Source organism: Saccopteryx leptura, chromosome 1 (genome assembly GCF_036850995.1).
Source record: "Saccopteryx leptura isolate mSacLep1 chromosome 1, mSacLep1_pri_phased_curated, whole genome shotgun sequence".
Taxonomy (NCBI): Eukaryota; Metazoa; Chordata; class Mammalia; order Chiroptera; family Emballonuridae; genus Saccopteryx; species Saccopteryx leptura.
Genome location: NC_089503.1, coordinates 38960266 through 38987751, shown reverse-complemented (window position 1 = coordinate 38987751; position 27486 = coordinate 38960266). Strand labels below are relative to the sequence as shown.

Here is a 27486-nt window from a genome sequence, read left to right as displayed (position 1 = left end):
CACATGTTCACTTGGGTCCAAAATACGATGAATCAAATATCAAGATCTATGCATTTATTTTTGCAATGGTAGATAAGATAAACAGCTTTTAGCTTGGAGGGCTAATGTGATTTTAAAGCATTCTCTAACGTAAAGAGATCTTGAAATTATCTGTGGGTGACAGCAATTTTAGTTTAGTAGATTGAATCCATTAGGAGAAATTCTGGAAGATGGTTTTCATAAAGAATATTTTTCTAAGACAGTCTCTTGGTATGTCCTCAATGTTTACAAGATAAAGTCTGAATCCCAAGGTGTGATGTATAAAGACCTCCACGATTGGTCTCTGCCTGCCTTTCCAGCTCTGTCTCCTCCTTTTCCTTCATATCCTGCTAAAATCCCAGCTTGTTCTAAACCACTTATGTTCACGGAAATGCACCTTAATTCTTCAAATCTCTGAACTCTTATTTACAATATTCTCTCTCCTGTGACAAGCATAACAGACTTATGTGTCGATTACATATATGTGATATTAATTTAAATAATAGAAAATATGGGTTACGGAGAGTCTTTGATCATCTGGAATGCTCCTGATGTCCCTCTCAGACTGCTTCTCCTGTGGTCTTCTTCATTCCAGCTGATGGCATAATCTGTCCTTTCCCATTTCCTGGATCAGGATCTTGAAATTGTCCTTGACTTCTCCTTCCCTTTGCACTGCACATCCAACCCCTTGCTCCGCCTCCAGAATGTTTCGAGAATCCGCACTTCGCCTGATCTCCACCACTACCGCTCTTGTGCATGACATCTTCATCTGGAATCTGGATTCATGTAAAAACCTCCTAACTTGTCTTCCTTTCACCGTTGTACAACTGTAGTCTCCTTTTAACATAGTAGGCAAAGGGACATTATTACAAAAATAAGTTAGACCCAGTCACTCCTCTGCTTCCAGTTTTCCGTGGCTCCCTATTGTCGCTCAGTAGAAGTCAGAGTCGTTGCAATGGTCCACAGGACTCTGTGTCCTCTGGCCCCTCTTCCCTGTCACTTCTCTGCCTTCAGCATTCCTTGTGCCCCTCCCCTTTTATACCTCCCCTTCCAATCTTAGTGGTGTCCATGATTTTCCTAGAACACACTAATCATGTTTCCCTTACTGTTGGGTTTGCTTGGAATTTTAATGGTCGGCTTTCTTCTGTCATTTAGGTTTCCGCTCGGAGAGATCTTTGCCCTTACGTAAACATATCTCCTCCTCCACGCTGTTTTATTGTCTTCAGAGCACTTGTCATTCTCTGACCTAGTGATGTTTTTTTGTGTGTGTGGTCTGACTGTTTCGCCAGAACATAAACTCCCTGAGGGCAAGGTGTTTTTGTGTTATTGCCACTTGATATCCATGGCCCAGGGAAGTTGCCTAAAAATTGAATAAATAGATAATTTAATAAGAATCTCTTTTAGTTTTTGTGTCAGTCTCCAAAGCCACAATACTGTCATCATGATGTCTTGGGAAGAATGAGCAAATTGTTGCTGTCAATCACACACCTTCATCCCTGATATTTTTAGTCAGAGTTATCCTTGAGTTTTCCTTCTCCCTTGCTGCTGCATTTAATCAATCACCACAGTCTGTCTATTTTCTGCATCCGACTGCCTAGTCTAAACCTCTGTCAATTGTTCTCTGTCTGGAATGATAACAGAAGGCAAGTTTCCCAAGTCCTATTCCTCCCTCACAAAGCTTTTCCTGCATTGCACCCAATATAATACTTCAAAATACAAATACAATCAATTTTTTTTTCTTCTGAAAATCATTAGTTTCCAGTGTCCTTAGAATCAACTCCAAGTTATTGATGACTCTGAGCCTCTTCCCCGTTCGGTCTAATCTGCTCCTCCCACACTGAACTTGGTCATATTTTCCCAAAGCAACAGTCTCCGTACTTCTGGGCTCGGCCGGGTACCTGGAACTCTGCTTCTCTTTCTCTGCTTTCCTTCTCCCTTCCCCCCACCCAGTCCCCATATTCCTTTGTTCTCCCACACAGATTTTAAGCTTTCCTTCAGAATTATGATATTTTCAGACTCCTGAAGAAGGTTAAGTCGCCTCCCCTGTGTTCCATATCAGCCTGATTTTCCCTTTCATAAAATGTATCACATTTAATTGCTGTGTGCCTGTTTTTTTATCCTCTCCTTCTTACCACTCATCCCTGTGGCACAGCCAACATGTATGTTTAACTTCCATGAGAAGCAATCAATGAACAACTAAAGTGAAGCAACTATGAATCGATGCTTCTCATCTCTCCCCTCTCCCCTCCTTTTCCCTTCCTGTCGCTCAAAAAATCAAAACAAAAAACAACTAAAAAAATCTTCTCCCTCCCCCCAAAAGAATACAAAATATTAACTTACATAGCAGCTATTAACACACAGTGTCTCCAAACCAAAATGGCACATGCTCTAACCATTTCTTCCATCCCTTTCCTGCTGGTTCTCTTGTTCCCCATCCAAGGTTGTTCATGATAAGCTGTATAAATGACATCTTATGGGATTGGCATAACATGTTTTTTGAATGACAGAATCATTAGCATCTTTGAAGAAAACTTTGAAATACGTACACTAGACAGTTCATTTAGGATGATAAGCAAGTCCTACCTTCGTCTTGTAGCAAAGCCCTGGCCTGTCATAGCCCGTCCTGGACCCTGATAAATGTGCACAAATATGGCACTTACCTGGTTCTGAACATGCCAAGCAGTCCCGTTTTTTCATCGGACTACTTGTTTGGAACTGTTAAAGAACTATGAACTGCACTTCTAAGCACTTTTTGATTTATACTCAGCAAATTATTATGGCACTCTCTTTTAGTAAGAAGATGACCAGCTTTAATTTTTCCAGATGCTTGGTCTCAGAGATGGGAAAATGCCACAGTCACTGTGCAGTGCCCATAAACTCCACACATTAGCATTTTGGAGATGTTTGCATTTCTTTCTACATATTTTCTCCAGTGTCCCTTGCAGAATCATTACATCCCCAATCTCAGAACATTTTAGTAAGAATAGTGAAGGAATTATTTAAATTACGTAGCAATTCTTCATACTTAGGCTAGACCTTAATTTCGGCTGAACCTGTGCTTTGTGCTTGACATATGTTATTTAGACCTCATAACTGGGTCAGTCAGCATCCTCCAACCCCACATTAATTGTCTCATTTCATTATATAACTTTATACTGCTCCCATTCGGCCATTTTTCATGCATATAGCATACCTGAGGGCCTTTGCTCCTGGTGTTCTCTTTCTGGAATGTTCTTCCTCTGTATCTTCATGACTCATTTCTTTATCTCCTTCAGGTCTCTACTCAAATGTCACTTTGCAGTGTGACTTTTCCTACCACACAATTGATATTGTAATCCCAAGTATTGTGCCAAACAATAGTACCTCAATTCTTTGCTTTTTTTTTTCTCATCTCCCTTTTTGTCATTTGAGACACTGAATATATTACTTCTCTATCTTCTTTATTGTCCCCACTTCCCTCCCCCGGAAGGTTGAGATTTTGGTCCATGTTTGCCACTATATCTCCAGCTCTCTGAATAGTGCCTGGCACTTTGTATGCACTCAAAAAGTATTTATTGACTTGCTGAATGATTAGCCTCATTTATTTAATAAATTGAGATGAAGAACTCCACAGTAATATGTCTAAGAGTATAAGGCTAAGAAGTGCCAGAGTTGTGATTTGAATAGTTCTTTGTGCCTCATACCTCAAGCTTTAAAACGCCTGTCCTTTGCTCTGGCCAGTTAACTTAGTTGGCTAGAACATTGTTGTGATGAGGTTGAGGGTTCGATCCCTGGTCAGGACACATACAAAAATCAACAAATGGTGGCATGAATGGGTCGAACAATAAATTACTATTACTCTTTCTCTCTGTCTTCTTTCCTCTGTCTCTCTGAAAATAAATAAATAAATAAAATAATAATAAAAAATACCACTGTCCTTTGTTGCCCTTCTCAAAAAGGCAAGACTGAGTAACAAAGCTTTGACAGTTGCCAGAGCTCATCTCTTGTGTCGTTTTCTCAGTTGACCTCTGCTTTCTGAGCGTGCTGCCACTATTCCTCTGTTCCACATTGAGGTTTGAGAGATTACCTTTCCTTGCTGTACTCTAGTTCATGCCCTATTTCTCAGAGTGGAGCTGGTGTGATAGTAGTATTTCCTGTAGTGCTGATCCTGAATATGTGTTCTCAGGCACTATATCGTCAATCGTTTAATCTCCTAACAACTCCTCAAAAAGTGTATTGTCATCATTCTAATTTTACAGATGAAAAAACTGAGGTTAAGGGATTAAAGAAATTTCTCAAGTTTATAACACTAGTAAGAGGGACTCAGGCTGGGACTTGAGTTCTTCTCTAGTGGTTTAAAATGACATGCTTTACATTTTTATTTTTATCATATTGTCACATTACCTCCAATCTTCCTGCTACAGGAATGTTCATTTCTCTGGGCCCCAAGTCATTAGTACAGAAGTTTAATTTTGAAAGTGCCAGAAGGATGCCATTATAAGCCCTTTATACTCACTGGGCATTCTCACAGGACAGTGGGGCACAGTATGACCTTGCACTCTGGGTCAGCCACTCACCATGTGGCACTGACCAAGTTATATAACTTTCATTCTGCAGTTACCTCTCAGGGTTGTTGTAAGAACTAGAGAAAACCTAATTAGTAAATAGTAGGTGATATTAAATGTGTAGGTTGTAAAGAAATGCAGTATACAAACTGTCATCTATAGCTTTTGTATTTGAGAGCAATGTCACCAATTATAGGTAATATTTACATAACTCTTTATAATCACAGACTCTTTTGAAGGCATTTTCTTTTTAAAGCATCTCAAGAAAGCATTTTGAGTTAGACTAATTTTTATCTTACAAAGAAACATATTCGTGTAGGTTAAAATGACATGTCCAAGTTTATAGAATTAGTAAGCATTAAGCTGGTATTCTAATATAGGAACCTTTCAGTTCCACCTTTCTAATTTTGAACTTAAAATGGAATAAAGGCAATTTGAGCCTCTCAATGGTGATACCACTCCAACAAAGACTAAGAATTAAATATTATCTAAGCCCTGGCTAGATAGCTCAGTTAATTAGAGCGTCATCCCAAAACACAGAGGTTTCTGGTTTGATCCTCAGTCAGGGCACAACCAGGAGTGGATCAATGTTCCTCTCTCTCTCTCTCTCTCCCTTCCTCTCTCTCTCTCTCTGTATGAAATCAATACAACAAACATTTAAAAATTATGTTATCTAAAAAACAAAACAAAACACCTCACACACATTATGGCATGACAGGCCACATCCTCAGAGAAGTGAAATTTTATAAAACAGAAAGAAACAAGATCTCTGAACAGATGTTTGCAGGTAAGTACTACACAAACAATTTGGAAGTATCTGGAGATAACTGAAGTCTGTTTTGTATATACCTGAAAATCTTTCCCTAATTTTTTTTTTTACAATAAATATCTTTATTTAGGTTTGGTCAGTACAGGTAAGATATAGTGGAGTCACAGAGCAATATGCATTAACAGGGTACAACAGTTCATAAAAACTGAGTAACTATGCACACAAATTTCTTAAACATTCAGTCACCTAAAGAGAAAATGCACAGATGTATGGTGGAAAAAACTGTATCTAATACTGCAACTACTGTAGGACTCTATCAACAAGTCCAACTTGTAGTGATAAAACTACTGTACTGGGCAAACTTGGCAGTCAAGACCCCGCATCTACTCTAACAAGTCCGAATGGTGCATGAGTGGAGTAACAGCATGAATCAGAACGCCCTACACAGCACGGGTTCTAGAGACACAGATTTGCACAGACATCATTGTTATACTTGAAGGGAAGATTTCCATTTACAACTTCACATTAACTCATATAAAAATAACCTGACCCTACACCAAATGTCCTTTTAGCAAGAAAGCAATTAACTGTTACAATTTCCGAAGTGGCAGAGGTATTGAAGCAAAGAAATAAAGGGAAAAAAAAGAAAAAAAACACACACACACTCACCAAAAAAGGCAAATTGTGACAAAGTATGCGTAATTTTCTGGATAGTACCCTCTCCCAAATTAAATGACACTGTATAAAAATTTGCTGGAAAAATATTACAAAACTGAACCCTGCACATTTACACTGGAGTCCAAGCCATTCTGAACGTGGCGGGAAGCTGCAGTTCGGTTACCTTTCCCGCTTACTGTTTTCTCCTCTTGAGGGTCATGATTGGAGTCTGTGTCATTTGAGTGGTGTGTGAGAGAGTTTCTCACTGCCCGTGGGATAGTCTACACTTTCATATCCCGCACTGAGTGGGTTTACGTAACTACCACCTCCTCTGCCAGTTCTCTCCTCTGAGCTGCCAGAGGCCTTAGTGCCACTCCCTGGAGAAGAAGGAAAGCCATCTTCGGGTGTGTCCCCCTCCCTGAGAAATACGGACCCTGACGTCCTCAGGCGGGAGGAACTGCTGTTGCTCGGTCCGTTGGCCAGCCGACTGCAGTCTTTACCTGGGGCCTCCGCCTGTCCTGCAGGCTCAGAAGGCGTCGTCCTGCTGGTACTGGGGGCCGGAGCCTGACACTGCTGCTGCTGGTACTGAGCCAGCTGTTGGCGCGCCCCCTTCAGCTGCTGCTGGAGAACTAGAATGGTACTCTGCATGCCCTCTACTTCTTCATCAAGTTGAATGATGAAGTCATTCAGTTCATCCTGACTGCTTTTAAGTTCCTCACTATATTTCTTCTGTAAGGCCAACTCTGCTTCAAGCTGTGCAATGCGCCCCTGGGACAGCTGCCTTCCAAGTTCCTTATTCTCCTGGATAAGCCTTCAACACTTCGCCATTAACTTTTTGCCTGTTTGACTATCAGGCGTAAACTTCCAGGCACTCAGTTCATTTTGGGCTTGTTCCAGTTTGTCTTTAGTCTGTTCCAGTTCACCTTTCATTTTTAGGAAAAACAAGTTGATCGCGGGGTCTACCATTGTTGATCTCAGTTGGGCAACACTGGGCTGCTGGACTTGCTTGAGGTACTGGATTTGAGTAGTAGTGCACTCCTGCATCTCTTGCTCCTTGATTGCTAGCTGCATTACAAGGATGTTTTCTCTGCGAGCAGACTCTTGCTGTTGCTGCTTTAGTTTTTCTTCCGACTCCCTTAAGCCAGTTACATCATGAGAGTTCAGATCTGTGTACTTGCCCTCCAAAGCTTGCACGTATGCTTCATACTGTTTCCATCTTAAAATTAATTCATCTCGTGCCATAACTTTGAAGTCTGTCTCACTCAGTCGAACCTTTTTGGGAAGAGGTTCCTCGTTGGTCATCTTGAGTCCTCTCCGGAGGCGCGCCGGCGCCGCCCTGTCCCCTCGGCCGAGCCCACGCTGCCCGATCGCCGCCTGGGCCGCCGGATCGCGCCTCTTTCCCTAATTTAACACACTTGTTTTTTTCAAGGAAAACTTACTTTAATGTCAAGTAAATACATTTTCATGAAGTGAACCATCTTGCTTATATAAGGTCTACCAGAAAGTTCTGTCCATTTCTATCACAACAAGCTTCCACACATAAGCACATGTTTACTTGGCGCATGTGTGCCTCTCTATTTTTATCACTTAATGTATACATACTGACGTAACAAATTAACTATAACAAAGTTGATTCACGTTAGTCTTATGTGTGAAGCGATTGTGTACCCATGGCTACTGATAAAGTTCATTTATGCCACTGTAATTTTTGCGAATTTCAACAAGGAAGAAATGCTACAGAAGCATGTCTGTCGCATCCACCATATTCCCCGGACTTAGGACCCTCCAACTATCACTTGTTTTTGTCCGTACAAAATTTTTTGAAGGGCAAAAAATTCAAAAATGAAGAAGATATCAACCAAGCACTGGTTCAATTTTTCGCATCAAAAGATAAAACATTTTTCAAAAATGGGATATACAAATTGCCCTCACGCTGGCAAGAAATCATTAATAATAATGGCAATTATATTATTTAATAAAGTTTATTGATGGTAAGAAAAATTTGTATTTTGTTTTATTCCAAAAACAAACAGAACTTTCCAGTAGACCTTATATTTTAGTAGTAGTTAGTAGCTCCCAAGTACTGGGCATCTGAGAGAATCTTTTTTCTATTTCTCTGTCTAGTAATATACCTATAGCTAATGATTTTGAGGTGGCTACTTGCCAGCCACTATTGTAAGTACTTAAATGAATTATAGGAAACATATCATTATTATTCTTATTTTGGAGGTGAAAAAACTGAAGCTTGACAACTGTTAGGTTTAAAACTGAAATTTGTTTCTACAGCACAATTGTCAGTTTCTATTGTTCTAATAAGTTCTTTGCTATTGGCATTGTTGAAAGTATTCCCCCAAAACAATTTCTTAAATTGTGTATTCAAATCACTTTCCCTTTCTATTTTTAGTGTGTGAAATATTTAGCAGAGTTATCTAGTAAAATCTTTAATTTGCAGATGTCACATTCTGTTCCCTTTTATCTAAAGGGAGTCTAAGGTCTTGAAATAAGACTAATAGTGCACAGAGAGGGAAGAGCAGGACACCTACAAAACTCTAAAAAAGTCGACAAAATTTTATTGAAATGTAGCATGCAGATGGAGAAGCACAAAAAACACAATTATACAACTCAACAAATTTGTATCAGCTAAAAACATGTTGGAATAACAGAACATTATCTGTATCCCAGACTCCTCACCTCCTATCCTCTTCTAAGGCCCCACCAAAAGGAACCACTGTCCTGACTTCTAATACTGTAGAGAAGCTTTGCCTATCTGAGCATCATACAAATGGAATCAAACTATATGGTCTCTTTTGTGTTTGATTTTTGTTTAATATGAGATCTGTACATTGTAACCATGTTGTAGCTTGTATTTATAGTTTTTAAATTCTCATTGTATAATAATACTGTTCCATTTTGTGAACATGCCAAAATGTGTTGTTGAACATTTGAGTTGTTTCAAATTTTGGTTATTTTGCTACAGTAAATATTCTTGTACATACCTTTGGGTGACCATATATAAGTCTATTGATTTGTATCTATAAAAATGAATTTGCTGGGTATGTGTAGATTCAGTTTTAACAGATTTTGCCAACCAGTTTCCCAAGTGGTTGTACCTATTTATCTTTCCAGTAGCAATAACCAAGAATTACGGTTGCACCATAACTTATCAATACTTATTTACTGTCTATCTTTTTCATTCTAGTCATATTGCTGTTGTGGTATTCCCTTGTGGTTTTAATTTGAACTTCTCTGATGATTGATATAATTGATTTTATATTATATACTCATTGTCTATTAGATTTTAGTGCTTTGTGAAGTACCTAGTCTTGAGCCCATTTATGTATCGAGCTGTCTCTTCTTATAACACATATAGTTTTAAAAGTCAAGTAGTTCTTCCCTGGCCGGATAGCTGGGTTGGTTAGAGCGTTGACCCAAACCACAGAGATTGCTACTTCAATCCCTGGTCAGGGCACATACAGGAACAGATCTCTGTTAATGTCTCTCTGTCTCTCTCTCTTCCTCCTTGTCCTTCCCTAGCTCAAATCAATAAATTAAAAAAGAAAAAAAGAAGAAGAAAAAAACAAGCAAGTAGTTCTCCATGACTGGTTATGTAAAAACACTTCCTAGCTCCTTTAGTACTCTGTTCCTCCTCCCCAGAGTCAGCCTTTCTTCCCCACATCTCTAATAATAATAATAATAATAATAATAAAAATTTTGTATTATTTCTTGATTTCTCTGTTTTTAGGCATTATTTATTGACCATTAATAAGATGATTAAGTTCTCTTTTGATTTCTCACCCACAACACATGTGCCACACACATAAGCACACATTTACACACATGAACACTTCCCATTTCCCTCTTCTTCTATTTTGGTTAGATCAGTATTTGGTATTTGCTTTATTATGTCTGTGAAAGTGATACTTACAAGTGAGCTATGGAGAGAGATAGCTATCATAACTTCTCCTCTGTCACACAAAAGTTTGCCTTCTCTGCATTTAATTATTTTCTCATTTTCCTATTATTGCTTGTTTGTTTATTTTTTTACTCACTCAACATTGTTTTGACCCCAGATTTTTAAAAAATAATAATATCTCCTAATACATTAAAGTGAATATTAAGTTTTATCACTTTAACCTCATAAGGAAAGTTTTTCAAGACCTTCTGACCTCTTCTGTTTTATGCTGGAAGCTCTTTAGATCTACAACACAGCTGTTTTCTTTGGATCTTCCTTCAGCATAGTATCCTTTTGTTTAATCCCTTGTTTCCTAAATATTGTTTTGTCTCTTTTCTTGGATGACACCCTACATTTTACAGATACTCAATTAGCTTCTTGAGAAAGAGTGCATAGAAGATCCATTGTTCAAATGTTGCACATCTGAAGATGTTTTTACACCCCTTTTGTATTTAGTTGATAGTTTGGATGAGTATAGAATTACAGATAAATAGAATTATTCTTCAGAATATTTTTTAATAACTCTATTACCATATTTTCCTGTGTAAATTTTGAGAAATGCAATGCCATTTTATTTTTGACTATTTGTATGACACCTACATTTCTAGAAAATTGTACCTCCTTTTTAAATCTTAGTGCTATAATATTTAATGATGAAGTACCTTTTTGAGGGTCTATTATTAAATCAATGTTCTGGGCAAAGGGAAGAGCCTTTCAATTTGGAAATTTCTGGCTTCATTTTTGGGATTAAAGAGAATTTTTGAAACAGTATGGCGTTTCCTCCAAAAAATTAAAAATGGAACTGCCAGTGGCCCAGCTATTCCACTTTTAGGAATATATCCTAAGAATCCCAAAACACTAATTCAAAAGAAGATACGCACCCCCATGTTTATTGCAGCATTGTTTACAATAGCCAAGATCTGGAAACAGCCCAATTATCCATCAGTGGGTGAGTAGATAAAAAGGCTGTGGTACATTTTTTACAATGGAATACTACATGGCCATGAAAAAGATGGAAATCTTACCTTTTGCGATGGCATGGGTGGACTAAAAGTCCGTTAGTCATTCTTTCTCTTTATCACCTGATCTCCCTCCCCTGTAATCCTGTTACCTCTGTTCTGCTTCTGATCAATAAAAGCTAAGGGAGATGGAAATTCAGGAGGTCTTCTTTGCCTATCTTGGCAGGCCGCTCCCTCTTCCTCTTGACATCAGTTTGTATCTTCAGTAAGTTTTTTCCACACTACATGGGTAGTTCCCAGCAGGCTGGAGTACTACAGAGATTATTATGCTAAGTGAAATAAGACAGGCAGAGAAAGACAAATGTCATATGATTTTACTTATTGTGTAATCTAATGAACACAATAATCTGAGGAACAAAACAAAAACAGAGGCAGAGTCACAGGGAGCAGAGAGACAGCTGTCAGAGGGAAGGGGAAAAAGGAGATGGCATCAGAGAAGGTGAAGAGATTAGCTAAATTATATATACATAGCACATAGATACAGACAACAGGGTAGCAAGTCTCAGAGGGAAAGGGAGGATGGAAGTAGGGGGAAGGGAGGCACAAAAGGTGAGATGAGAATGGAAAGAGACTTTGCACGGGGCATGGGGGGCATGATGTGGGGGTTGTGGATGTTAGGTTGAGTGGGGCACTTGAAACCATGTCAACACAATAAATTAAAAACTTTTTTTTAATCCTTTGATGATTTATTACCCTGCATTTCTTGTTTGTTTTTTACTTCCTATTGTTTGGCTGTCAGACTTTTAGATTGGTCTTTTAATTGTCTGACTACTTCTGCCTCCTTTTTATCTTTTATTTCTTAGAGGGCTATTTAGAGATATTTTATCAACTTTATTATCCTAAGTTTTGTTATTTATTTCGATATCCCATTTTATTATTGTTTTCCAAATGTTCTGTTTTTATTATTTCCAGTTCTTATAGAGAGTATATCTTTTCTTATGTTTCTGTGTAAACAAAAGCAAGAATTTTTTAAGTAGTCTTACTGCTCAGTAGAGTTTATCTAACTTGACTTTTTTCCTGCTGCTGTGTTTTTGTCTTTGCCTTTTGTCAAAAATTCCAGTAGGCTTGGTTATCTGCTCACTTTTATGAGTTAGACATCAAAAAGTTGGTTGAGAACCTAGTTTAGCTATATGGGATGTTGATATAAATGATTGAGGTTCATGCTTTTGAGCTATTCAGTTCTTGCAGAGAAGATTCTTCCAATCGAATGGAAGGAATGTATTAAATTTCTGAAAGAAATAAACTTCTTTGCTAGCATTCTGAGAGCCAGGTGGGAGTATAAGGGAAAGGGTTTAAAAATTCAGTATGTACCCTGATTTATCAATGTCACCCCATTAAAATTAATAAAAAAAAAACAGTCACAAAAAAAATTCAGTATGTGAATTTTCACTTAATTTTCCTGTTTTTAGTATGATGTCTAGGCTGCCAACTGTCTTTCAGTTTTTAATGGTACCCTCTGCTGAGAATGAACTTCCAGTCTTTGCAGGGGCAGGAGAAAGGCAGAAGTCTGGCTGGGTAGAGACCAGATCTAAGGAATCTTAATGCTTCTTTGTCTAATTTCCAGTTAGTTTTTTTCTTTTAGCTTCACTATTCCCCACAGTTCTAGAAACAGCTGATGCTGCCAATTCCTGTGATCTATGGTATAAACTAAGTTGATTCTTGTCTTTCTTCACTGTGGGCTGTGAGTCATATTTTTCTCATGTCTTCCTGTATGAGTTAACATTCACCCATCTCTTTTCAAGTTTCCAAAATTATGTTGCTCTTGTCTCCTCTCCAATGTTCTTTCTCTTTGAGGGGTATGAACTTTATTTTCTTTGATTTTTTTCTGTTAGAATTTGGTGAAGAAAATAGAGACAAATGTATTTCATCCATGTCTTTAATTGGAAGCTAGTTCGAATTTTTTTTCTGACTCATAAAGGAAAAGCCACAAAGAACCCTGACCAACATGAAAATGAATATACAATAATAGTGGAATAACTGACTTTGAAATGAGTTGGATTATATAAAGTATATTTTTTTATAAGAAAGAAGATTAGGAGAAGGGATACAATTTTATTTTATAACTATCTTATGACAATTACTTTTCATAAAAAAACTATTTAAAGAGATTTAAAAACAAAAACAAAATAGACATTTTCCCCATTGGAAGTAGAATATCTCTAGAATTTCAAAACCCAATAGAGCATTATTTAAATGTTAAATGTCTGAATTATTTCTCTATATTTGCAGGATATTATGGGAAAGTAGGACTATAAATTGCCAATCTTCTAAAAATAGTTAAGTCAGGTTTTTGTTTCTTTTTTTAAAAAAATCAGGGGCTATTTTACATTAAAGTTCATTTACAATGTAATTTTAAATAATTTGGAAGTGAGCCTTTCAATGGCTTGGGGAATGATTAAAAGAATATAAATAAGAGGAAATGGTAAAGGGAAATGTAGTACATAATTGAGGTCAAAGGACCATCTAGATACCACAGCGATGAGCACTGGGCTCAGACTTATTTAACAACTTCATTAATGATCTGGAAGAAGGAGGATTCAACAAGTTAATTAAATCTACAGATGGTCTTTAGTGGAAGTTATAAATACCAGGGAGAACTGAGAAATAATATAGAAAGACCTAGAGGTCAAGAGCTTTGATAGCTCTGAGCACAAAAGAGCAAAATTAAATTTGGGAAGGATAATTACAATTGAGTACACTTTGCTCATTGGGAGAAAAAAAAAAGGAGTTAAACTGCAAACAATTAATACTGAAAGATATTTTGTGTCGGATGGGTAAGTTATTTAAACAAGAGCAGAGTTTCGTGGCTCTAGAAATACATTCATTTTAAGAAGGTAATGTGCTTTTAAATATAGTTGTATGCCTCATATTCACAAAATATTTAGTTACCAGGGGATGGCTAACTTTACAAATATAAGTAAGAAATACCTAACTCTCAGATATACTGTACTTAACATTCTAGTAAGGTGGAGGAATTAGAATCTCTCAAATATACGTAATGGACTAATGAGGTTAAGATCAAGAAATGATGGGGGAGGAGGATATATCGGAGGAACCATGGAGAATGGACTCACAATGAAGTAGTCTGTCTTTAACTTTTAGATATGGACTGTTTGTACTAATGTAATGGGAAGCTGAGAAAATTAGTGGTCCCACTAGTACCATCCATGCTAGAGAACCTCCCAGATCTGGGTGTTGGAATACCTTGTCTGATTTCAATAGCAAGATAAACAGAATAGAATCTCCCCACGACATGAGAGCAGGAAAGCAGCCTGGGTTAAGTTACAGTGATAACCATTAGAATGGAAATCTTCTCCATGCAAAGACACATGTGGAAAAGATGTCAGCCACTTACTGAGTAGCTTACCTGTGTCAAGATTGTCCCAAGCACTTGGCATAAATTTACTCCTTTAATTCTCACTCTCACCCTACAGACTTAGACAGTATTCTCATCCCCAATTTGCAATCAAGAAAACTGAAGCCTGGCAAATGTAAGAAAGTCACCTAAGGTTAAGTGCTAACAAGTATGGAGAAATTGGAATTCAAACCCGGGCTGCCTGCTTGCTCCTTAGATGTCTATATGATTCTCATTTCAACTGTGTTATACCATCTCTTCTAGAATATTAACATAAATAATGCAGAACTCATGTATGTATATATTTGTCTGGTCTTCAGAGTTTTAGATGCTTGTTCTAGGCAGAGGAGCATTTTTATTCTGGGACTTTCAATTGACAGAGCTATTCTTGTATATAAAGTGTGTGAGCAGAATTCACTCTGTAATTTCCAACCCAAAATAATTTTAAAGGAAAAATGTTTTGTACCTGGGTTAATTGATTATGCATCTTGGGAGGGGAGACACATTAACTAATTAACATGTAGCAGAAATTACATAATCAGTGTCGTTCCCTATTATCGTAACCCAGATAGACTCCTAAGAGTCACCATATTTTAAAATTTAGGTACTAATTAATGTTTTCAAGAGGCAATTCTTGTGTTTGTTAGAATACTAAATTATTTTACAAACTTAATTAAGGAGATTTATTAGAAGGCTATCTGTCTTCCAGCTACAAGTTTCCCTTCTTGGAAAAGAATTACTGATTTCTTATGTATAACCTACTAGGCCACCAATTTTTATTTTATTTTATTCCCATCTATTATTGTTTAGTGATTTTTTTTTTATTCTCATCCTTCTACCCTCTCCCCTTTGGCAACTATCAGCTTATCTTCTGTTTCTATAGGTCGGTTTTGGCTTTGTTTTGTTTACTCATTTATTTTGTGTTTTTAAATTCCACCTATAGGAGATCACATGGTGTCTGTCTCTGATTTATTTCACTTATCATAATACACCCTAGGTCCATCCATGTTGTTGGAAATGGCGGGATTTTATTCTTTTTTATTGCTAAATAATATTCCATTGCGGGAATATACACCTTCATCCTTTTACCCATTAATGGACATCTAGACTGCTTCCATATCTTGGCTATTAATAGTAATGTAGCAGTGAACACAGAGGTGCATATATCTTTTCAAATTATATTTTAGTGCTTGCATTTTCTTGGGATAAATACCTAGAATTGTGGGAACATATGGCAGCTCTGTTTTTAACTTTTTGAGGAATCTCTATACTGTTTTCCATAGTGGCTGTACCTGGATGGTGTGGGTTTATTTAGAACTGTTGGGGATGCCTGTGGCACATGAGGGAAATTAAATATATTGCAGAACATTAAGGTACATTTTATAATTTGGAAGCAGCTAGAATGGGAAAATTTCCCATGAAAAGTATGCAGAAAACCACTAAGAAATGGGAAAATGGAAGAATAAATTGTAGGCAGCTTCCCCGGACAGTGAGCAGGGTGTGAGGGCGGGGGAATGCAGAGGCTGAGCAGCGAGCATAGGTGTCTAGGGTGATGGATAGACTTTCTCTGTCTGCCCTCTCTTTGAAACTAATCAGAGCTCCTCAAGCTTCTCAATTTGTAATGAAAGTGAGGTGATCTGAATTGAAAGTTCATCATAGTTAGGAAAGTCACGCATTCCTTCTGGGAGACATCAAGCAGATTATGAAACGATTTTAGTGAACTGGAAACAAGACCATTCTTTCTAACTTTAGAAACTGTATTTGGCCAGATAAAACACAGGAAAGAAAATCCCATTTTAGTCCTTTGGGGCAAGAAACCTAAGATCTATGTCTTTCCAACGATTACTGAAATGACTCATTCAGTTTCTAGGACTCACCTCACTCATTAAGTGGTATCGGTGATTGTGGGAAAATTTCTTCATGGTAGAGTGGCATCCCTTCTATTATTCTAGTAATAGGAATTCTTCCTTTATTTGACACTCTGTGGGAAATATCACAGGTCATGTTCCCATGTAGAACCTCGAAGAGCATGAAATATTAAGAGCATAATTCGACTTTTTGACATCAGTAGAAACTACATTGGCCTCTCTGAAAATAACACCTGAATCGAAGTCTCAAAAAAAAAAAAAAAAAAAAATGGAGCAGCCTGAAAAAAATAATAAAAAAGAAACATCAATCCTCAAAATCTCAAAATCAACTGAGTATGAGACTTTATTGATTTAAGGGGGGGGGGGGGAGAGCAACACTAGCTGAGAGGAAATCTGACCTATGGAGACCAGGTTGCTTCCAATGTCTTTTTGCTACCTTCTTCAATTCCAGGACTCGAAAGTTGCGACTTTTGGCAGGAGCAGTTTTCTCTTACACATACCTGGTGATGAAACTTTGATTCATCACATAAATGATGTTTTTGCCCCAAAGCTTGTCATCAAAGCATCAGTAACTGGGTAGGTCGAACCCTGTGAATTTGTTCACCACCTACAATGTTACTTCTTTACTTAAGAAGAAAAACCTGTAGGAAACTTAAGCTTGCAAGAGAGAAGTGCTGGGTGCAAATGTTTTTCTAAAGCCATTTTCCAGTGTCAGCCAAAGGAGTCACCACATTGATAGAATGGCTCATTCATGTATAAAAATTATAAACTAATCTGTAGTCCATCTAGAAAATAAAATTTAGTTTCAGAATTCTAGCTACAAGAGCCCAAACAGATTTTTATCCCAGCGAACAAAGGATTTCTAAAGAAAGGACTAACAAAACCCAGTGACCTGGCCCCTAGGGCCCATAGGGCCTCATGTGAGTTGCAGAATTCATGTGTATTCATTTAGTCCCTACGTGGTTGCCAGATAGTTGCTGTGTACAGCAGTGATTTAAAATAAATCCAGATCATGAACTACCAGGGGGAAAGGAGGAACACACAATAATTATTAACACATGATTTTAAAATGATAAATTCTGTACGAGAACCATAGAAAGCTTTGGTAGGATTTGAGGGGATGGATTTTACTTCTGTTTTAGGGCAATGGAGGAAAGATCAAGACAATTCCCATGCATGACTGAAAGAATGATTCAGACATGGGCAACTCAAAGTGGACAGGTAGCATTCCGGACAGAGAGAATGGCATATACGGAATTTTGCAGTGTGAAATTACAGAAACACCTTGGGAAAGTTGAACAATCTAATTTGAAAGGGAGCGTGCGGTTATACTTTTTGAGTTTAGCTCAGATGCGGAAAGATGAGTCCGTCTCTCCGTGGCTGCACACCGTCATGGGATCACCGTGTGCTCTCGCTTGTTTATTTAATCTCTTCCACCTCTCACGCCTCACTGCTCTCGGACCTCTTTCCACCACACAGACATCTGTTCAGTATGTTTCTTTACTTATATGTGTGTTCCTTTAAATGTGAATTTCTGTTTTGGTTTTGTTTTGCCTTTTGATTTTCAATTTATTTAAATGGTATAACGCTATACATGATTCTTCCCATTTCAAAACTTAAATTCTTTTTTTTTTTTGAGTAAAACAGTAATCTAACTGATAGCAGTAGCTGTTAGAGGAGATTAGTGAACATCCCTTTCATTAATAATCAATAACAGGTTATTTCAAGCACTAGATGTGTTTGCTCTAGCACCGCAAGTGCCGTTATCCTTCAGCAGTGCTTTGAGTTAGTTTTAAGTCAGAAAGAAGGTTGAGGGGAGAGAACAGGGGTAGTTAAGGTCCTCCTTTTGGGCTCAGGGCATGTGAGTAATTAGGATCTTTACTTAAATGTACAATTTAGATTGATTGCCTTAAAGCCCACTTACACCGAGTGGCTGCGCTGCACACGGCATTGCTCCAAGTGTGCTTTCGTCATATTTTTCTTATACATTTTCCCTCTGAAATAAACTCAGACGACCGCCAGTCCCTTTGACTGCCTCCAGGGCTGCTGTGACCAGCACCTTTGCTGTCCCCGTGTGGGCCTGTGTGCGACTCCCTGGCTCACAGACCCTGCACTCTGCTCTCTGCGACTGCGGTCAAGTCCCCCCTCTGGGAAAGCTGCGATGGCAACGCTACCGATGGGACATAATGGTGATGCCGATAACAGAGGTTGATGGAGATGGCGGTGTTAGCTCAAGGAAAGAACAGACCTAGCACCCTTCATCTGGGCAAGCTGATTTCTTTCCTGTGGCTAAGTGGTTTCAAGTTTCACAGATGGACTGTCTGTGCCAATATGGACTGTTATTTCTGTACACATTCCCGATCGACAATTCTGTGATTGGATACTCCTTTACAATAATAACTTATAATTCTGTGTTTCTCTTTTCTCCTAATTCTCACACTTCTTTAACTTTAATAAAACTCTCGTTTGGGTCACAGAATTTTTCCGAGAAACTCAGGATTGGAGACGAGCCGCAGGTCTTCCCTTGTTCAATTCCTACCCCGTTTCCCACTCTCCACCCAGAGCTTGTTCTTTATGAACTCATTCTAGTCAGTTTGTGGCGATGGTGGTTGTTTGTCTGTTTTCTGTAAAAGGAACTTATTCCCACTGAAGCAGCACATTTTATCGATTTTTTTATAGTCATCCCTATTTTCAGGCAAAAATCTGTCTTCGTATAATTCAGCTGTTGGTCTTAGTTTTCCATCTTGGAACCAGTTAGGAAACTAACTACTTCCCTGTGTAACAGCTTCCTGGGAGCTAAGTGGCAAATCTTAAGTTTATTCTCATTTAACTCTCCCTTTTGTGTTTGACTCACAGCTCCAGCTGCCAAGCTCATTTTGTGTCATAATTCAGCCATCCCGTGTGTTCTCACACTTCTCCTGGTTTCATGTTATCTCTAAAGCAGATAAGCACGCAATGTCTCTGTGTCTCTCTCCATTTCTTGGGTTGAGGGAAACTTTTATATCAGCTCTGTCAAAATCAACCAGATTAGAAAGCAAAATCGTCAGGTGCTTATGATTTGTGCCACAAACAAAGGAAAAAAATTAGACTTTCAGTTTCATTATTATGTCACCTTTTAGCATTTATCTTCCTATATGATTATACTGATTTCAGCTCTTCTCTTTTCTGTTGTCCACTTGTTTTATAGTTAATGATTCCTGTCCATATCTCTTCGCCAGGGTAAAAGCACTGGGCATAGAAGTCATAAGAAGACCAAGAATGTAAGAGGAGAGATGGGGGGGGGGGGGGGAGGAAGAGAAATGGCAGAGAGGTGGGGGGAGAGAGAGGGAAAAGGAGAGAAAGAGAGATTGACTTGGAAAGGTCCTGTGTCAAACAAACAGAAAATAACACATTTCAGAAACCAGTGATGGCCGCAATGATGAATTTCACAATATGTTTTTGAAAGTCACAGAGTTATAGACAGGATACAGAAAAGAACAGCACCACATCCAGTCTCTATTTCTTTCTACTTTAAATCATACAACCCTTTCTGTAACATAGGCTGTTAATGCTAAAATACCACTTACTGTAAAGCAATCTCAATAAAGTATACAAAGTGGGTTTTTTTTTTCAGTTTAAAACTTAAAAAATTATTTATCAGATTGATGATATAAATCTTCAGCCAGAGCTCCTTTGGGGAAAACATATATTTTAGGCAATGTAAGTCACCTGTAAACAGCAAAGCTGTCTAGATAGGGTACAGTATAAGAAAGAGATAATTAGGCCCTGGCCGGTTGGCTCAGTGGTAGAGCGTCGGCCTGGCGTGCAGAAGTCCTGGGTTCGATTCCCGGCCAGGGCACACAGGAGAAACGCCCATCTGCTTCTCCACCTCTCCCCCTCTCCTTCCTCTCTGTCTCTCTCTTCCCCTCTTGCAGCGAGGCTCCATTGGAGCAAAGATGGCCCGGGCGCTGGGGATGGCTCCTTGGCCTCTGCCCCAAGCGCTAGAGTGGCTCTGGTCGCGGCAGAGCGACGCCCCCGAGGGGCAGAGTATCGCCCCCTGGTGGGCGTGCCGGGTGGATCCCGGTCGGGCGCATGCAGGAGTCTGTCTTACTGTCTCTCCCCGTTTCCAGCTTCAGAAAAATACTAAAAAAAAAAAAAAAAAAAAAAAGAGAGAGATTATTAAGAGGGACAATTAGGGAGATTCTGTTACTTTGACAAATAAAAAATGGCATCTCTTTTCCCAAATTCTTGGATGCAAAATGCTTACCTTGCAAACTAAGGCCCAAGTGAGGACTGTGAAGGACTGTCACACACTCATCCATTAGGTATTTGTCCTGCATCCTACTAAAGTCAGCAGTTTAGGTAAGTTATACTATGTTCCCTGTGGTGACACGACCCATATGGTGCAAATTGACCTGAGAAATTATTCTGAGTTCCTGCTGGAGGTAAGCTTAGTTCATAACCTCAGAATCGTCCCAAGGATTTGTTAGACTGTAGTTGGCAGGGAAATGTGCATCCTGCAACTACAGAAAAGGGGTTGTAGCCAGGGAAAGCACGGCAGACTGCTTAGCATTTCTGATGTAAGGACATTAAGCATGTTTGACCTTACAGCAGGCAATATACTGGAGCAGAAGAAGTGTGAGTGTCCTTGTCAGGCATCCTGGGTATACATATGGTCTCTTCCTGCCAATAATATTTGCAAACTCCTATGATCTTTTTGAACTTAAAGTATAAAATGGATCATAAAATGGGACCACTTCACAAATTTTTATTGATTAATAAGTATAACAATGCAGGTATAAAACTATGCCTTGAACATAGCATATTTTTAAGTACAGTTGCTATCCCTCTTTTTTGATTTAAACATTTTTAACAGGGAAAGATTTAGGCTGTCACATAAATGTTAGAAAAGATGTTCAAGTCTGATATCAGCTTTAAATATTTGTACCTAGAGTCTCAAAAGAGCAGATGCAGACTTATGTAATTCAGTTTGCCTTCTAGTTGGTCCTTCCAGTTGTTAAGAATTGGCCATTGTAATGCTTGGTTTCTCATCTAACTTTCATGGTGTTAGCCTTGCCAAAATTTTTCTACAGATGAATTTGACAACTAACTCTAGAATGGTTATTTTTCTGTATCTTCCTATACTTCCAGCATCCTTATTTCCTCATCTTCTTCCTACTTGGGGAAAAGAGTAACCTTATATTATTATCTGCAGAAAAATATTGAAGACTTTAGACAAGAGATCCTTCCATGATATTTTCATTTGACTAGTTGTGGCATAGTATGCCAGAGTTCTAATGGTGTATAATCTCAGACATTGTCACAAATTTATGCTGTCCGCCATGAACTGGGCATCTAGGCGTTCCTGTAATGTAGTCTCTGCAACTTCATTGCCAGATTGCCAAGTGTGCTCATCTGGGAAGAAAGGCAGAATTGAGAGGAATAATTGGAAATACAGAGTACTCTAATCTAATGGTTGATGGAAATCTCTGTTCTTTTTAAAAATTATTATTATTTTACTAATTCATCTTTTAATCTAGATGATGTATGTTCTTCATGCCTTGATCTCTACCACTCTGCTAAAGAGTAAAAAGTAGGCTTTATATCCCATGATGTGAGGGGTATTTTAACTATAATTCTATAACATATGAAAACATATGAAAGAAAGGTCTTTCTTAGTCTCCCATCTGCAGCATGTGAAACCTAATGAAATTTCTGAATTCCTCCCATTCACTTCTAAAGTCACCCTAAAATAGAGCTGAGTGTCGCAACTCTTTGTTTTAGCTGGATAATGATGCAGAAGTGAGAGCAGCTAAGAGTTATCTAGCCCTATTGATATCGGCTACAGTCTGAAGACTTGAGCAGTGACTCAGTTGTCATTATCTGCAGGGAGGCCACCAACAGGATCAAGTAAGAGTTAGCTGACACTATGAGGAGGACACTCTTTGCTACTGAAATAGGTGTGAATTGTTCTACATAGATTCAGGTGTAGAGGAAAAGCCCACCTACTTTATTTTTAGTATCTTGAGTTATAACTCTTATCTGAGCCCCATTTCCTAGTTTGGTGGGAATTAAATATTTACCATATTGAAAAGGATTCCTTCCCAAAGCCCTGTGAAAATCTTAGGGTTTCAGGAGGCGGAAAACATTTGAGTATATCATATAGTCTACCCTGGTCAGTGCTGGGATGCTTATAAGCCACATTTAAAAAAAAATTATTTTTGATTGATTTTAGAGAGAGAGAAAAGAAGAAAGAGAAATATATAACTGTTGTTCTACTTATTTATGCATTGATTGGTTGATTCTTATATGTTCCCTGACCAGGAATCGAACCTGCAACCTTGGCTTATTAGAATGATGCTATAATCAACTGAGCTAACCAGCCAAGGCTTCATAGACAACATTTAAATTCGGAGTTCTTACAGATGACAATAATCTAACCCAGGGGTCCCCAAACTAGGGCCCGCGGGCCACATGCGGCCCCCTGAGGGCATTTATCCGGCCCCCACTGCACTTCCAGAAGGGGTACCTCTTTCATTGGTGGTCAATGAAAAGAGCACATTGACCATCTCATTAGCCAAAAGCAGGCCCATAGTTCCCATTGAAATACTGGTCAGTTTGTTGATTTAAATTTACTTGTTTTTTATTTTAAATATTGTATTTGTTCCCGTTTTGTTTTTTTACTTTAAAATAAGATATGTGCAGTGTGCATAGGGATTTGTTCATAGTTTTTTTTATAGTCCGGCCCTCCAACGGTCTGAGGGACAGTGAACTGGCCCCCTGTGTAAAAAGTTTGGGGACCCCTGATCTAACCCAACTTACCTTAACCAAAAATGGGAAATGTTTTTCATATTATTGAAAAGTTCAGGGGATGATTCTAGTTTCTGCATACGGCTACATAAAGGTGGCTCTCCTGTATGCCCTGACTGGGAATCAAACCCAGGACATTTATACACCGGGCCCATACTCTATCCACTGAGCCACCAGCCAGGTCCAATAAAATCTTTTAAACATTTTTTCAAAAAAAAATGTTTTTTCTTGTCCAGTTCTGCTTCACAGACCACAGAAACTCTTGTCCTAATTATTATTTTATGGGCAAATTTAAGACCAAACATACTGTGCCTTGTTTAAGAAGCTAGAAGGCTTATATCTACCCTTTTCTGGGGGCTCTCTATGATACCAGGCACTGACATGCTACAATCATCACAGTGGCCTCATGGAAAATGGAACTAATTTTAATGCTGAAAATTAGAAATCTTAGTTATTCAGCGTGTCGCTGGTATGCCCCAGCGTTAGGATTAAAACTTAAAGTTCATCTTTAATCCAAAATTTATTATCTAAAATGAACATTACTGGTCAGATTTCTATCTGGTCTCCTCAATCTCAGTCCAGGGGACTCTTCTCCATGGCCTGGAGGAGTCCAGTCTCTGTCAATGTTTTCCAAATTCTGCTTCTTGGAGGAGCCTCAGGGTTTCAGCAGTCACCTTACTACTCACTTGGGGTGGGATGCGACCCAGTGAGCCTATCATGAGTCCTCCACTTCCACTTCAACCCAAGCTGCTCTGCCTTTCCATCTCTCAGACAAGGGCAAGCAAACGTGCATTTGAAGAAAGGCTTGGCAGAAAAATTTGTGAAGAGCCCAAGTTTCTTGATCTTGAAGGACTTCCAATGGCTGTGTGGTTCCATCCTAAGACCCTCCGGGCTTGCCACACTCTTCTGCAATCACACAGACCACCTGACGGCACAGGCCTGCTGCTTCCTGGCTCACTTTGGCTATGCAACCGCAAGTCTTCACAGTGACTTGTTTAGTATCCCAACAATGACTAAAATCGATGGCCCTACCTAATTTTGTAAAGAGTATATAACAGTATCTTGGCTTTTTTTTTTTTTTTTTTTTTTTTTTTCTGAAGCTGGAAACGGGGAGAGACAGTCAGACAGACTCCCGCATGCGCCCGACCGGGATCCACCCGGTACGCCCACCAGGGGCGAAGCTCTGCCCACCAGGGGGCGATGCTCTGCCCCTCCAGGGCGTCGCTCTGCCGAGACCAGAGCCACTCTAGCGCCTGGGGCAGCGGCCAAGGAGCCATCCCCAGCGCCCGGGCCATCTATGCTCCAATGGAGCCTTGGCTGCGGGAGGGGAAGAGAGAGACAGAGAGGAAGGGGGGGGGTGGAGAAGCAAATGGGTGCTTCTCCTATGTGCCCTGGCCGGGAATCGAAACCAGGTGCCCCGCACACCAGGCCGACGCTCTACCACTGAGCCAACCGTCCAGGGCAACAGTATCTTGGCTTTGATTAGTCTTTTTGTTTTGTTTTGTTTTGTTTTCACTTTTGTTAAAAGGACGAGAATTCTGTTATGTGTCGTCGTTATTGTTTCAGACCTGTCATCGTGTTCTGTGCTAACAAACGTGAAGGTCTGTGGCCTGAGATAATTGAGGTCAACGGAAATGTTTCCAGCGAAGATAATACAAGAAATTAAATTCTGGCCCATAAAAAAGTCAGCCAAAGCAAACTGTTCTCCCCACGTACTATTGGCCTCCTTCGGCTTTTTATTAGCTCCTCTGCAGCGTCAATTATCGCCCTCTAAGCAGAGGCACCAATCTATAATCCTGGGCCTAATCCTTTTCAAAATGTAGGTCCACATGCTGCTTTGAAATTGATTTCTCAATCTGTTGAACCCTTGGTCTCAGCAAAACTGGACATAATATCTTTTCTTGTCCTCAAGTAATTTCTTCTGCTAAAAATTTCCATTATTTTTTCCACCCTCCCACCCCCCACATACATCTTTTCTTTCTTTCTTTCTTTCTTTCTTTCTTTCTTTCTTTCTTTCTTTCTTTCTTTCTTTCTTTCTTTCTTTCTCTCTCTCTCTCTCTCTCTCCCTTCCTCCCTCCCTTCCTTCCTTCCTTCCTTCCTTCCTCCCTCCCTCCCTCCCTCCCTCCCCCCTCCCTCCTTCCCTCTTTCTTTCTTTCTTTCTTTCTTTCTTTCTCTCTCTCTCTCTCTTTCTCTCTCTCTTTCTCTCTTTCTCTCTTTCTCTCTTTCTCTCTTTCTCTCTTTCTCTCTTTCTCTCTTTCTCTCTTTCTCTCTTTCTCTCTTTCTCTCTTTCTTTCTTTCTTTCTTTCTTTCTTTCTTTCTTTCTTTCTTTCTTTCTTTCTTTCTTTCTTTCTTTCTTTCTTTCTTCTTCCTGTCCTTAGCTTCAACCAGGAATAAGGGACCTATAACCAAATTAAATCCTGACACCTAGGAAAATGCTTAGTGGGCCAAGATGGACCCTGAACACATGTTGAGCCAACTGAATTCTGTCTTCCAGGGATTTCAAAACAGGAAGAAGTGGCGGTGTGAGTAAGCTTGTACTGGCCACTGGAACTGTAAGATCCTGCGCAGTTAAGAGCAGAGTTGGTGTTAGAAAAACTGGGTTTATAGGGAAGCAGTAGTGCGAGTTTTGTAATGGGAGCCAGTCTTCAGCAGAAGAGAGAAGCCAGTCTGAAGGACCTGGAAAGAGTGAAGTTTCGATGATTACCAGTTCCTGGCAAGATCAGCACTACTTGCTGTCTATCATTAGGTTCATAGAAAGTTCTCTCCGTGTTATTCAATGATCATCCTTCCCATGAATTTAAGTGAGGTTTTGTCTCTGGCACCCAATTATTCACAATTGAGGCATTTCATCTCCTGAATTTTCTATGCATTACCACAAGAAGATGATTGAGTGAAGACTTTTTTCTTCCAGTGATGGTGCTACTTAGTGCTTTACCCTAATTAACTTCTCAATTTAGGTGATAAGGATTATACTCTTTTGTGAAGATGAATGAATGAGGCTTAGAGAAATCAAGCATCTTGTCCAAGGTCTTTTTAAACTATGTCCGACTTTAGAATTAGGCAATTAGTCATCTCACTAAAGTGTCTCCTTACTTCTCTTCGTGCTACTTTTATCACTCAGGCTCAAAAGTTGAATCTTTATTTTTTTCTAATCATATTTTTTGCTCCATAAGATGCACTTTTTCCCCCAAAAAAGTGGAGAGGAAAATGTCTATGCATCTTATGGAGCAAAAAATATGGTATTTTATTATATATTTTAACACACCATTTGGTTCAGAATACTTTTTTTTCTTCTTTTCCTCCTTAAAACCCTAGGTATGTCTTACGGCCAGGTACGTCTTATGGAGCGAAAAACATGGTAGTTATTTTGTTTCACAGACATCAAATGCTGAAAGTTTTCAGTTCTCTCCTGAACTGAGAGGATTCCGTCTTCGGCTCAGGCTCCTGGTTCGCAGTGCTGCCTTCGCAGGTCTCCCTGTTATCGTGAAGGTCTCCATCACATTTGTTCTTTGAATAACTTACCAGATCATTGTTCCAAAGCCCAACTTTAATTACATGACTCTACTTAGAATTCCTCTGTGGATCTTACTCCTTGCCCGGACTGATAACACACTTTGACACAGGCAGTCAGTGCCTCATCCAGTATCTCCCCAGCTTAATTCTCCTAGCAGCACACATCTCGTCCCACTCATGCATTCGTCTTGCCCGCCTCCTGAAACGAAGCTGCTCGTTATTTCTCCAAAGAACCCTTGAGCGTTGCTGCCTCAGTGCTTTTGTTTCTAGTTCCCTCTACCCTGAAAGACCTCTCCTCTTCTTTACCAAATGCTCTCCGCCACAGAATACTTTCTGATTCTTCAAGTTGAATGTCATCTCTCTTTCTCCTTGAACCCTTAGAATGTTTCTTATGTGCTTCTACTGTAACTTTCTTTGCTTTTCTTGTGATACAGAGTTATTAATGGCACAGGTGGGGTGGCAAGTACTTGACATGTATACAATTACTGTGTCCATGGGGGGCGCCATGCCTTCACTGCAGCTGTGGTTCCTGGGATTCCAGGACTACATCAGAATCCTAATATGACACTCAGGAAGCCATGGTCAGCAGACATACATGACAATGAGCACACAAAGAATGAAAGGATGCAAAAAGAATGACTCAAAGTCAGGAAAAGACAACACCATTCAAATCGGCTTTGAGTTTTTAAATTTAGGACATACAGTCATTTTATTAAGATCTTTACTTATGTTGAAAGTAATTTAAGTAATTATACATTTCAGATGAAAATATATATATATGTATATATATATGTACATATATATATATAGTTTAGTTTTAGAAAAGAACTTGCTTGATCACTGTTCTTAACTGCCAAGTACATTGCAGTGTTTTCCCCCTTTTTTTTCTTTGTGGACCTTTTTTTTTTCTTCTGGTACAATGGAAACTTTGATTGCTTTTTCTTCTCCATTGTTCCATCCTGCAGCTACAAGAAAACAAGCCCATTTGAGAGAACAAGATGA

At 39.0% G+C, this 27486-nt stretch overlaps 1 protein-coding gene and 1 pseudogene across 2 annotated transcripts in view; one reads left to right on the top strand and one right to left on the bottom strand.

Moving 5' to 3' along the window:
* NELL1 (neural EGFL like 1) overlaps nt 1-27486 on the top strand; it is an 845221-nt gene that overhangs the window by 650452 nt on the left and 167283 nt on the right. The gene's annotated exons all lie outside the window — the stretch shown is intronic.
* LOC136388744 (pre-mRNA-splicing regulator WTAP pseudogene) lies at nt 5440-7375 on the bottom strand (annotated as a pseudogene).